General features: G+C 41.4%; 1 protein-coding gene across 1 annotated transcript in view; it reads left to right on the top strand.

Moving 5' to 3' along the window:
* The window catches only part of SPHKAP (SPHK1 interactor, AKAP domain containing), a 1,600,508-nt gene that overhangs the window by 1,438,936 nt on the left and 148,369 nt on the right, over positions 1-13,203 (top strand). The window lies entirely within an intron of this gene.

Below are 13,203 nucleotides of genomic sequence, written 5' to 3'. Positions count from 1 at the left end.
GAACAAATGTAAGTAATATAGACATAGCAAGGTCTTCCAGTGCATTGCAATGGATGTGCTCACCACTTCTAAGTCTGAGTATGACGCACTGCCTCACTCTAAAATTCTTCTAAGTGCTAAGCATTGCCCATCTCTAAAACCACATTGCCCAGCTCCAAAGACCGTCTAAGTGTGACACATTTAATAGCTGTAAAATTAATCTAAGTGCAACACATTGCCCACTACCTCAATTCATCTAAGTGCAACACATTGCCCAGCTCTAAAACCATCTAAGTGCGACACATTGCCCACCCCCACAATTCATCTAAGTGGACACATTGCCCAAATGTAAAATTCTTCTAATCGGAGTGCAATACACTGTCTACACAATGGCTATTTATAGAGCGCATCAAGGTTAGATACAAGGTCGTGCCTGAAGAGTGCACAGAGAAAATCACACACTGTTAAAAGCAGGTGTTAGTCATGTAAGAGTGGCAGGGTTTTACCAGAGAACAGTAATGGCTGTGCTCCACTCCTGTACCACCTTAACTGGTTGTAGCTTTAGGCTGTTCCGTCAGGCATCCATGGGCGAACAGGGAATAGGAACTGACCAGAGGCGATGTGCCCTTTGTCTTTGGCCCCTAGCCTGCTGCCCAGGCATGGCCGCCCTGGGAGAGCCTCTGAAGAGTTGTTCCGGTCAAGTGTTTCTACATCACGGACCTATGGGAAGCTTGGCGGGTGGGCTGTGGGTCAAGAATGGAGCAGGAGTGGACAAAACACACAACAAAGGAACTCACAGGCCAGTGGACAATGCCCATGGCTGAAGGCCATAGCTAGAGGGCCCCAAAGAAACTAATTGGTGCAACATGTTGGCCGTGGCCACTGGCCATGGCTGGTGGGCCTCGAAGAATCTATGGTATAGCAAAAACCTTGAAATTCAGTGAAAAAACCTTAGCTAGAAGAGAGTTAAGGTGATTAGATTTAACGTGAAAAATACATAGCAAAAAAAATGTTGAATTTCAATGAAAAGAACCTTGGTTAAGAGGGAGTTAAGGTAATCAGATTTAACCCCAAAAAACTTTGAAATTCAGCAACCACATTTCAAACAAGTCCGCTTTAACTATGTGCCCCCTGTTGTGCACTGTATGACCACACTTATGACATTACTGATGACATCACTGATTACAGCTCTGGTAACATCACTAATTACATCATGCATGACTTCACTAATGTCACTGGTTTGACTAATTACATTATTAAAATATAACAACTCTCTTTTTTAACATAAAATATGTGTACATATTTCATGCTTACGCAGTACAATGTATTCTGCTCATGTTTCTTTAAATGTAACGCGTGGTATAAAATTATGTAGCATAATTGTTTTTTCTAATATTAACCAAACTTCAAATTCTTAGATTATAGATTATATAGATTATATATTAGCACAAGAACACATACTTCTTCTGTATCTGATTATTTTTATAAAACTTGTCATTTAGAAAATAATGTGCTCATGTAATGTTATTACAATGACGAGAATTGTAAATGTAAATGTGAATGTGGACACTTACTATTTTCATAATACTTACTATTAAACATATTTCTACTTATTTTTTTTTTACTACTACAAATACCTATTATATTAAGTTTGAAATACCTAAACTAGATTTACCAGAATCAGGTCTTTCCCTGCAATGAAGTATTGTTAATTGTTTACTAACATATAAAATTCAAACCATTTGTATAATTTTACATATTTTTATTTTATAGTTTATAAATTGATAAATATTACAAATGAATGTGCCACACATAATCCTATCATACTTCTGCATCAATGTTAAATGATATAAAATAAAATATGAATCAGACGAGGTCATCAAACATATTCTAACCTATTTAATCAGTAATGTCACATGTTATGTAATTATTGATCTCATCGCTGATGTCATGTATGATGTAATCAGTGATATCAAAAGTGATGTCATCTCATATGTCATCATTGTGGTCATACTCTGTGAGATAGGTGGTGCATAGGTAAGGTGGACTTGCTCGAAATTCGATCGCTAAATTTCAGGGGATTTGTTGCATTAAACCTGATCACCTTAACTCTCTCTTAACCAATTTTGTTTCACTGAATTACATGGCCTACGGTAGTGGCCGTGTAGTTATGGTTAAGTTGCTAATCCCATAGGAAGAGCACTTTTTGGGTGGCTTATAACTTTGCTCTCCCTGGACGAATCCTTACCAAATGTTGCAAAAAAAGTATATGGCCCACTCTGAATTATTTTGCAAAGTTTAGTGAGGTTTGGTGCAGGGGGGGCAAAGTTATAAGGGGGTCCCAAAATTTATTTTTTTCCCATAGAGTGAATGGGGAAAAAACTTTGCTTACGCCTACAGGTCAAACCGTTGGACGGCCTTGCACCAAATTTGTGGCAGGAGAAGCGGCTTGGTCCCGAAAGCGTGCTTTTAAAAATTTGGTGTAAATCCATCCAGTAGTTTTTTTTAAAATGACCAAAAAGTAGGTCTCAAAAAATTTGTGATATCTATGTTCGCTCCGCTGAAACATTTCCCTCTTCGCTCCACATACAGGACACCGATTGGCTAATCAGCTTGCATCATGTCCGCGGACATACAACGTGTTCGCTGATTGGCTGGGTTGAGCGTGAGGTGCGTCGTATTGTTTTGATGCGTCCACCATCTTGGATACGCGGACATCCGCAGACAGCGCGGCAATGAACGGGGGAAAAATCCAACTTTGGGGAGTGTGTTGGTGTTTAAAAGTGCTTGGGGAGGGTGGGGGAGTAAGAGATGGGTCAAATGCTGTATTTTTTTCGGTGGCAGGTGCCCCTGATGTGTTTGTCACGTCCGCGGTCACTGCGGCTGTCCACGGACATATAAAATGCACTTCTGACTATTTTACTTTAGTATGATATTGGTTTTGGGTTGTTAGTATAGCATTGATTGTAATTAATAGCCTGTATAAGTAGCCCATAACGCACAGTTAAAATGTTTGATTCTATGGGTGTGTGATGCTGCAGTGGTTGTGGCCAGGGCCTAGAGTCTTGGGTGCAAGGCTGAAAGAACTCTTCGTAGTCTGTTTTGAGTACTTCTTGTAATCTGAGGTGAATAAAAGCCAACATTAGGTTGGAGACCATGCTCACTTCATCTATTAGTAGCATTTTCATTTGTTTCAAACCTCTGCGTAGTTCCATTGCAGCTTCTGTAGAAAGTTTGTAATGATCTAATTTGTTTTGGTGTTCTACTGGAAGGAGTAATAATCGGTGTAAAGTGACACCGCCTATGTTGTAGGCAGCTAAACCTGTGGTGGCAGTTACAACAGCTGACATTTTGTTGTTTGTCAATTGTTGAAGGAACTTGCTGATGATTTTGATTAAGAATGTTTTCCCTTAACCAGCTTGACCACTGCGTATAGCAGTATTGGTTTGTAGCTTTGGCAGGTACACTTTTTATTTCCATGTTGTACACCATGTTCAATTTCTTTTGTTACTTCTTGGAAAATGCTACGCTGCTTATTGTTCAGTTTTGATTTCAGTATAGTTAAGTCTTCTGTATCTTCTTCATAGTGAGACATTTCTACTTCTGTCATAGCTAATTCTGCCTCATTTGCTATTAGTGGCTGTCCCAGTGGTTCTTGGCTTCCTGTTACAGAAGGTTGACTACTGTAGGGAGTGTCCTTATCTAGTTGGGCCTGGAGTTCTTCTTTGTGTTGCTGTTTATTGTGCAACATTGTTTTGTACTGTGTAATGTTTACATCTGTTATAGTGCTTTCATTTGCTTTGAAAGCGTCTTCATAGGAGTCATAGATATATAGTAACTCTTCTTCTTTTCTCCATGGTTTGAAAAGTTGTAGCAGGGACATGTAATACAGTTCTTTATGTTGAGGAGTTTTTAATGACAATTTGATATGATTAATTAAGCTTTGTTTGGTAAGTTTCACTAAGCTGCCTTCACAACTTGTCACTCTGTATCTACCTTTGTTTTCATTTTTATCTTATTTTTGTATGTGAAGTTTTGGGCTTTGTGGTATAGACACATGCTTTCCAAAGTGGTACTACTGTTTGGGTAGTATGTGTATAGTAAATTGTTTTTCAAAATGTCTTGGCTGTTGGGATCATTTTTGGCTATTGTTTCTATGCCCTCGTGTGATTTGAGAACTCTTTTTCTAGATTTAGCAGGACCAAGACTTAGCCATACTAGATTTTCAGCTGTTCCATACAAAGCAGTACCTGTTAAACGGTCAGCAGCTTCATAGCAGCCACATTCTCTATGAGAGCATTTTTATGCCTAAACTGTACAATTTCTGAGACAGTGTTTTGCCCGATGATAGGTCATCCCATAGGTCTTGAAGCTCTGTTTTTTCTGCTTTGGTTAAGTAGGCTGCAACATATCATGCAACTGCAGTGGAATAGTCTGCAATGTACTGCACATCTATGTTTGCATTCCATAAGAGGGCAATGATTACATTGTAATCATTGATATATTGTGCTTCTTCTGTTCTTTTTATGTAATATGTGTTCTTAGGTGATTTACCTTTAACACTATGTCTAACTGAAGACATGAAGTTATTTACTTGACCTGTTGCTGTAACTGGTCTAAGGAAACCAAAGCGGCATTTGGTGTAGTATTTCCCTTTGTTTTTGAATTTGCGACAACAATATTTCCCACATTTGTGTCTTTGAAATTGTCAAATTTGTGCATGAAGATCACTGTTTGTTGTTTGTGCAGGAATTTCACAAGTGACATATTTTTTGATAAACTTCATAATAGAATGCTATATATATCAATGCATTGCTTAATGCACTACATAGCTCATTATATCTATTCCAATGATCCTTGACACTTTTTTTGTCAACATTATAATAAGAATCCCTTGTACAATCTTTTCATGAAAAGTAAATGCACATGTGATATTATCAGTGATGTCATTAATGACATTTGTGATGTCATCTTTGATGTCCTGGGTGTTAGTCTTAGCAATGCACGGTGGTGGCGCGAGTTATGGTTGCTTAGCTTACCATAACTGGTGAATTTCCAGGGTTTTTCGGTTTTACTTGGAACCATAACGTCCCTTTAACAAAGTTTGTTTACTGAATTTCATAGGTTTTTAGTAGCGCAAATTAACCATAATGTCCCTTCAACAACGTTTTCTTACTGAATATATATATATATATATATATATATATATATGTATATATATATATATATATACATATATATATATATATATACATATATATATATATATATATATATATATATATATATATATATATATATATATATATATATATGATAGCTGTTAATAAATGTGCGTCAAACGGTATTTAGAGTATAACAAAATTGTCTGTAGGCTTTTGTTGTAAGTGTAAATAGATGTTACTCAAAACTAAAAAACATATGGTCTTTAAGATTTACAAGATGGGTTTGACTTTTTTAAAAAAATCATTCAATCTATGTCAGAGGGTTGCATGGGCTAGCACGATTGCTACCCCATGTATAGGATGTGCACACAATGTGATAATCCTTAACAGGGCATTAAAAGACAACTTGGGATAATGGGGTGGCACACTGAGATACTAGTTGGACTGCCCCATGGTGATAACGATGAGCTAGACCTTTTAAAGAGCAACATATAATTTGCGCTTAGGGCATGACCCTGTGTTGGAGCACATGTACAGATCAAAAAACGATTGCAGCCTTTCTACAGGATGACCCTACAAGACTTGGCCAGCACCTTATCCATGATCAATCCCTCTTATGACAATTGGTAAGACTATAATCCATAAAATAGCTAGGGGCATGGCCGTGGGTTCTTAATCTATAGTTATTTTAAACTTCTGAAGACAGCTGCTCTATATACATCTTGAAATCCCATTTTTAAAATGTTAACTTTCTTTTTTCTTTTTGCATTGCTATTGTCTCGGGAGGATAGCTCAGGGGCAGCGCACTCGCCTTGAAAGCAAGACGGCACGGAGCAACCAGGCTCTATCCCCGGGTCCGCTCTTAGAAACCTCCAGGTATTAAGCGCGTTATAAATAACCAATCATAATCACAATCGGATCTGCCATAAAGAGATAGTCGCTGGGTTGGGCCGGTGATGATAAGAAGCCTTCTGGAGCCTTTGACAACTGAGCATGACACAGCATTGGTGCATGTTTACAGACAAGGCTTGGTAGCTGCCTACGTTACTGCACATAGCTGCAAGACACAAGAACTGCATCTCAACTGGACAGGCCTATTACAAGCACCGGCAAGAGAGTGTTTCATAAAATAGCTAGAGGCTATGATTTATAATATTAGTTTATAGTTATTTTAAACTTTTGAAGACATGTTGAGAGTGTGTATTAAATCCAAACTCTCTTATACTCTGTTTAAAGTTACAATGGATTCCATATGCAGGGCTCCACAGCCATCCATCGACGATCCACAGAGTGGGGCTAACACCATGAAACAGAGCCTACCCACCAAGAACAATCCATTAAAAGAGTACCTCTGATGCCCCTTGGCTCCAGCTACAGTGTGGAGAATGCTACATCGATCCATAATGACGACGATGGATGCTCCTGTGTACTTAGAAATTGTGAGGACATATTAATGGGAGTATTACAAGGAATTCCAGTTTGTAAACTTGGATCAATTACGATCCTTGGGACACAGGCTAGCTGTTACAACAGAAGCCGTAGAAGCATTGGTCAAGCGTATATTAGAAACTGTTGGGCCAAAAAATATCATACAGAAACGCATGAATGCTGATGGTTTAACTAGGCCTTTATTTACAAGGCGATCCACGTGCGTTTTACAATTTCTGGGAAAATGGAGATGACTCATGCAGAGTAATACCGAAATGATTTGTTTTGCACCATTACGACTCATTGTGGTAGTTGTTAGGGCCCGCCGTAGAGGTATTTACAAACCTTTGAAAAAACAAATTTGCAGTCAAATTATAAAATCTAAAAGCAGATGGCTATTCAATTTCAATCACGGGCCATTAAATCTGTATCTGGCTTCTAGTCTCGTAGGTTTCTTTGCTGTCTCTTCCAGCTTTCAGTGCTATGCGGATGACACACAGCTCACTTTCTAGGTACCTTCAGCCTCTTCCTCCTCCATGCTCATTCCTGACTGTCTGTCCGCAATTTAGTCCTGGTGTGCTACTAATTACCTCTGTCTTAATGCCATTAAGACAGAGATCATCCTCATTGGGACCCCTGCTCCCACCTTCCCGCTCTCACTCTGGTCCGGCCTTCCTTGGTCCTGCGCCCCTACCACCAGTGAGGCAAAAAACCTGGGGGTCATCTTTACTCTACTCTTTCTTTCTCTTCTCACATTTTGGACATGTCCGATAAATCCCTCTAGCAGCTGCACCTCCTCAGAGGTATTCTGCCTTTTCTGACCTGCCCCCAGAAGCTCACTGTCTCCAGAGACCTGGTTTTCTCCAGACCTGACTACTGCAACAGTCACTTTCTCAATCTGACTACTTCTACTCTCCAACCTCTTCAACTTATCCAGAGCATAACTGCAAGACTTATCCTTGGCCTCAAGCCCATGGACCGCATCTCCCTGGCACTGAAATCTCTCCACTGGCTCTCTGTGGCTACAAGGATCAAGTCCAAGACCATCTGCATAGTGCACAAGGCTTTCTGGGGTCAGGGTCCCCACTATCTACAATGCTCCCTTCCCAAATACTCTCCTTCTAGTGCCCTTCACTTGGCCTCCTCAAACTCTCTGCGGGTGAGCCGGTTCTCCAAACAGAGATTTGGGAGTAGATCCTTATCCTCTGCAGGTGCTTCCCTCTGGAACAGCCTCCCTACCTCTCTGCATCTTGAACCGGACCTCCTCAAGTTCCAGAAGCTCCTCAAAACATTCCTCTGCTCCTCCACTTTCACTCTCCATCTCCCCTGCTAATCCCCCCTCTTTCAGCCTGTTTTCCTATCCCTCCTTCTCATTCCCCCTGCTCAGTTAGCTGACTGGTCGCCTGGTGCACCTCCTGAACCTCACAGGTTCCAGGGTCCCCTGCCAGTCCTGCACTTTTTTCCAGGCACCTGCACTATGCCTGGTGCTACTCCAATATCCTCCACAATAGGGGCAACCACCATGCACTTAACCCTGGCCCCTGCTGGTCTGGGTGCACCTGTTCCCCTCCCCCTCCATCGCACTTCCTGTTCTGCACACATACTCAACCTTGAATGTTCTAGAAGCAGCAAGTCTGTCAATAAAATCCTCCCACTTGTCTCCCCCCTGTAGTACTGTAGTTCATATAGTTCTGATAGTCATGATCTGTATGTTTTCCTTCCCCCTTCTGTATTTTCTCCCTCCCTCACCCTTAGTAGAGCACTTCACTAGTAGATATGCCTCTGTGCCTAGTATGCTAGATATTGGTGTTAGATCATTTGGAATCTTCAAGGCCTAAGAATGACAACTGTATTCCCTTGGTCCCTTTTTTGCCTTGAAGCACTTTTTTAAAAAACAATTGCAATTACAATTATTCGAACTTCAGAGTTGTACAGAGACAGATGTACATGACAGACCATTGAAAGCCCATAAAGAAGTGTGTATTCCATCAGAGAAACCTGTAGGTTTTGGGCAGTTGACTCTCTTTGAGTAATATTTCGCTAGGGCCATCAAATACAATAATTTAACCGAGGTGCATGGCAATACTTACCGCTAACATCTAAGGCAGAAAAAAGCATGCTATATGTTTCACATCACAATGACCATTTCTATGGTAGGACACATTTACAAATCTTCCTAGGAGCTAAAACCTCTGTAAGCATTTTCACCATATTTTCAAAAACAAAAATAAATACAGCTCTCAGTATCATTTTTACCTGTGTTTAAGAGACAAGTGCACAGTGCTTAACGAGATGCCTTCCAAATGTCTGCAATGTCACACCTTTGCTAGGTCACGTGTTCATAAAAAACATTCACATTGAGAAAGCAGCCATGGGGGCTGTCATGTGTGAGCAAGGTTTTGACTGTCCTGAATATAGGAAATGTATCCCCAAGAGTCATAAATGTAATGATTTAATTTGCCCAGTATGCAAAGTGTCTGTTGTCAACATGGCTGAACACCTGTGTTATATGCCACCTGGTAGATTTCAAAAGAAAAGCAAGGATTATATTGTTTATGACATGGAAGCCAGGCAGGAAAATGCAACACACCAGCCAAACTACATTTATGCCAGACATCGAACAGGTGATAGTTGTGGGGAGTTTGAGGGTGATTTGTGTGTGAGTGATATTGTTAGCACATTTGTAACAACTAAATTCACAGGCTACACAATTTTAGCTCATAATGCCAAAGGGTACGACAGCTACTTTGTACTCAACAATTGGTAAAGGAGTGTATGAGAGGGAAACCTATGACACAGGTCAATGATTGTAGTAACATTGGAAATATGTGTTATTGACTCCTTGAACTTCTTACCCATGAAACTCAATAAACTGACAAAAGCTTTTAGTTTCACAAGTTCAATGGGCTTTTTCAGCATCTTTTCAAAGCAGTGGCTAATCAGAACTAGTAGGTCCAATCCCTGCCACAGATCAATATGACATTCAGTACATGATACGCAAGAAAGACCAATTCATGATGTGATATGCAAATGAGCATTGCATATTTCACTTTTACCCAGACTTAAGGGCTTACTGCAAGTAAGATGTCAACATTTTAAGACATGCTTGTAAATTGCTCAGCCACGGGATCATTCAAATGACTCACCAGGAAATACCTGTACAGGGTGGTGTATAGATGTCATACATCGATCCTTTCAAAAGTGTAACACTGGCTAGTTGCTGTATGCAAATGTACAGATTATTATACCTTAAGCCTGAAACGATTGTGCTCATTCCCCAGGATTTATACCACAGGTGCCAACAATGTTATTGAACAGTGGCCTTTCAATCGCTCTTATATGTAGCAGAGACCGAAAACATCCCTATGCAACATGCCCTAACAGGTAACAGTGAGAACGGTATGGTAAATACTGGCTGGACTTATTTGCTTCGGTTCAGGATGTGGAAACAGCTTATGAATTCAGTGGTTGTTTTTACTATAGGATTCGTGAATGCAAGCCAGCATGGGGTTTCAACACTCTGACAAGTACAACTTAGTAACAGTTGTATAGGCACACCCTATTGAAACAAATATTCCTATCCAGTCAAGGAGTATGAGTTGTCAGTATATGGGAACAATGAATGGTGTGCAATGGTGCAAACCAACCCAAAATTTGGTAGTTTTCTTAAAGAGAAGACACTGACGGACCCCATAAAACCCCAAGATGCATTGTACAGAGGTCATATGAATGCTTTAAGGTTACAACAGTGCATCGCAGAGGATGAGCAAAGACACTACTTAGATTTCACCAGTCTATGCCTGGATGTGAACAATGAAAAGCTGTATCCTCTAGGACACCCCGAGATCATCTGTGGCAATACAGGCATTGGAGATACAGGTCAGTATTTTGTTTTTTATCAGGTTTGAGGTCTACACACCCAGAGTCCTTTACTTACCTGTATTGCCCTATAGATGGGGTGGAAGGCTAATGTTCTAACTTTGTCGTACATGCACTGTAACAGAACAAGCCGGGAGTAAAAACAGAGATGAAGCGCAAGAGCTGACAGACACTTTGTGTATGATCGAGTTACAGGCCACTTGAAAATGTGGTTATCGACTGAGGCGCATAAATGAGATATGGCATTTTCCAAAATTACCCTATCGCTCTTTTGCAACTACATTAAAATGTTCCTCCAACATAAACAGGTGGCCTCTGGCTTTCGTTCATGGTGTGTAGAGAATGCCACTAACAGGTTTAAGTGGATGATAATTACAAACATCAGTGCATACGTTTACATATTGAACACATCAAGGACAACCCCGCTAGGAAGCTGTTAGCAAAGCTATGTTTTAATTCATTATGGGGAAAGTTTGCACAAAGAGTTAATTTGTCAAGCACAGTCACAATCACAGACCCCAATGAGCTTTGAGCTTCATGCTTATTTATTCAATCATTCTTATGACATGAGTAGCTGCGTGTTCATGTATGATGAAACAGCTTGTTTGTGGTGGTGATACGCCAAGGAATATCCAACAACTTCTGACAATACCAATATATTCATAGCCGCATTCACAACATCTCATGCACATTTGAAGTTGTACGGTGTAATGGAACATTTGTTAGAGAGGGTTGTGTATAATGATACGATAGTGTTATCTTTTTCAGCACACCTGGGGACGTCAATCGGGCACCGGAAATTACCTAGTGGATCTAACTTCGGAGTTAGCCCCCGTCAAGTACAGTATGGAGTTTGTTTTGCTGGGGTCTGAAACATACACCTATCACACATCTCTAGAGACTGTCAGTATGAAGGTGAAAGGTATAAAAATGTATGTTAACAATACTGCTGAGATACATTTTGACAGCTTGAAAGATCTTGTACAGTCATATACACAGAGAGATGTGTGTAACAACCCTAGTGCTATTACCATTACACAGCCATGCATAATATGTGACAAAAAACAATGGAAAATAAGCACAAGTACTCTACAGAAGACTCTAACTGTCGTGTTTGATAAAAGGATATTAGCAACAGGAGGCTTGGGACATCCCTACGGCTATTGATTACAAGTTGTTGTGGATACCAGACAACAACATCCATTGGTGTGTGTGCTGGTTGGACCTCCCAGCTGCGGCAAAAGAAATGTTGTCAGAAAACCTCTGGAAAATGACCACACAGCAAACTTTGTCTGGCTATATAGTTATGATATGGCATTTATAACGCACCTATAGACAAGTGTTTCAATGTGTGCCGAGTCAAGGGAGGGAGAACAGAGGGATGACAGAAACAATGATCCTACTAGGCCAGGTGACATTGAGATTATGCAAGTGCAGGGGAAGGAGAAAAGTGTGGGGGGAAGAGGAGGGGCAGTGCAGCACATGGGATTAACAGCAAAAATAAATAGAATAAATAAAAGCAAAAAGTAAAAGGTGTGGCCAGCTGGTGGTAAGTGCAAGGGTAAGTGCAGACATCAGGTGACAAGTGCTGGTAGGGGACTGTAGGGATACAGAAAACCAGTCCCCAAGTGTAGGGGATGCCAGGGAGGCAGTGCAGGTGTGCAACTGGCTGGGAAGGGGACCTGGCCCCGAGATCAGAGGGTAGCCAGGTGACCAGTGCAGTTTCAGCCAGGCGTTCAGCAGGGGAGAGGAGGAGAGAAAGCAGTAGCAAAGAGGAAGGTTTTGAGGAGCTTCCGGCACCGGCGATGGTTCTCCTCAAGTTTCAGGGAGGCAGTGAGGCCGTTCCAGAGGGACGGCGCAGCCAAAGAAAGAGATCTAAAACCAACTCGTTGCTTGGAGAAGCAACTGAACCTGAGGGAGTTGGAGGCGGATGAGCGAAGAGCTCTAGAAGGAAGTTATTTAGGAAGAGAGAGTTGAAGGTATTGATGCCCCAGGCCCCAGAAGGCCTTGTGGACAATGCAGAGAGTTTTCAACATAATCCTTGCAGCTACTGGGAGCCAGTGCAGAGATTTCAGGCCTGAGAGATAAGATCCCTGGCTTTGAGGCCAAGGACAAGTCTCACAGTCCTGCTCTGGATGAGTTGCAGAGGGTGAAGAATAAAAGCAGGCAGATTTAGAAAGAAGCTGTTGCAGGAGTCCAGCCTAGAGAGAACCAGTGCTCTGGAGACAGTGAGCTTTTGGGGGAAAGAGAGGAAAGGAATAATCCCTCTTAAGAGGTGCAGCTAGTAGTGTGACTTTTGAGAGACGTCAGAGATATGAGGAGAGAAGGAGATTGTGAAGTCAAAGATGACCCTGAGGTGTTTAGCCTCACAGGTGGGAGCAGGAAGAGGGCCAAGAGAGACCGGCCAGAGAGTGACATGAAAGGAAGGAGCAGGTATGCCGATGAGGAGAATCTCGGTCTTACTGGCATTAAGGAGAAGAAGTGGCGTAAAGGAGCCTGAGAATGAGTTGAGTGTCATCCACATAGCGCTGGAAGTTGGGCAGAGAGCGGCAATGCGGTGGGCGAGAAGTGCCAGGTATTGTTTGAACAGCCAGGGAGAAAAGTTAGACCGCTGAGGCACACCACAGGTAGAGATAGAGATAGAGGAGAGGAAGGACCGGGAGAGAAAGAGGTCAGCCAAGCCAGGGCCTGATCGGTGATACCTAGGTTATCACTGTGACGGTTGAGTAGGATGGCATGGTTGACCGTGTCA

This window comes from Ambystoma mexicanum, chromosome 10 (genome assembly GCF_040938575.1).
Source record: "Ambystoma mexicanum isolate Mex_15411 chromosome 10, UKY_AmexF1_1, whole genome shotgun sequence".
NCBI lineage: Eukaryota > Metazoa > Chordata > Amphibia > Caudata > Ambystomatidae > Ambystoma > Ambystoma mexicanum.
This window is presented reverse-complemented; position numbering and strand designations above follow the sequence as displayed.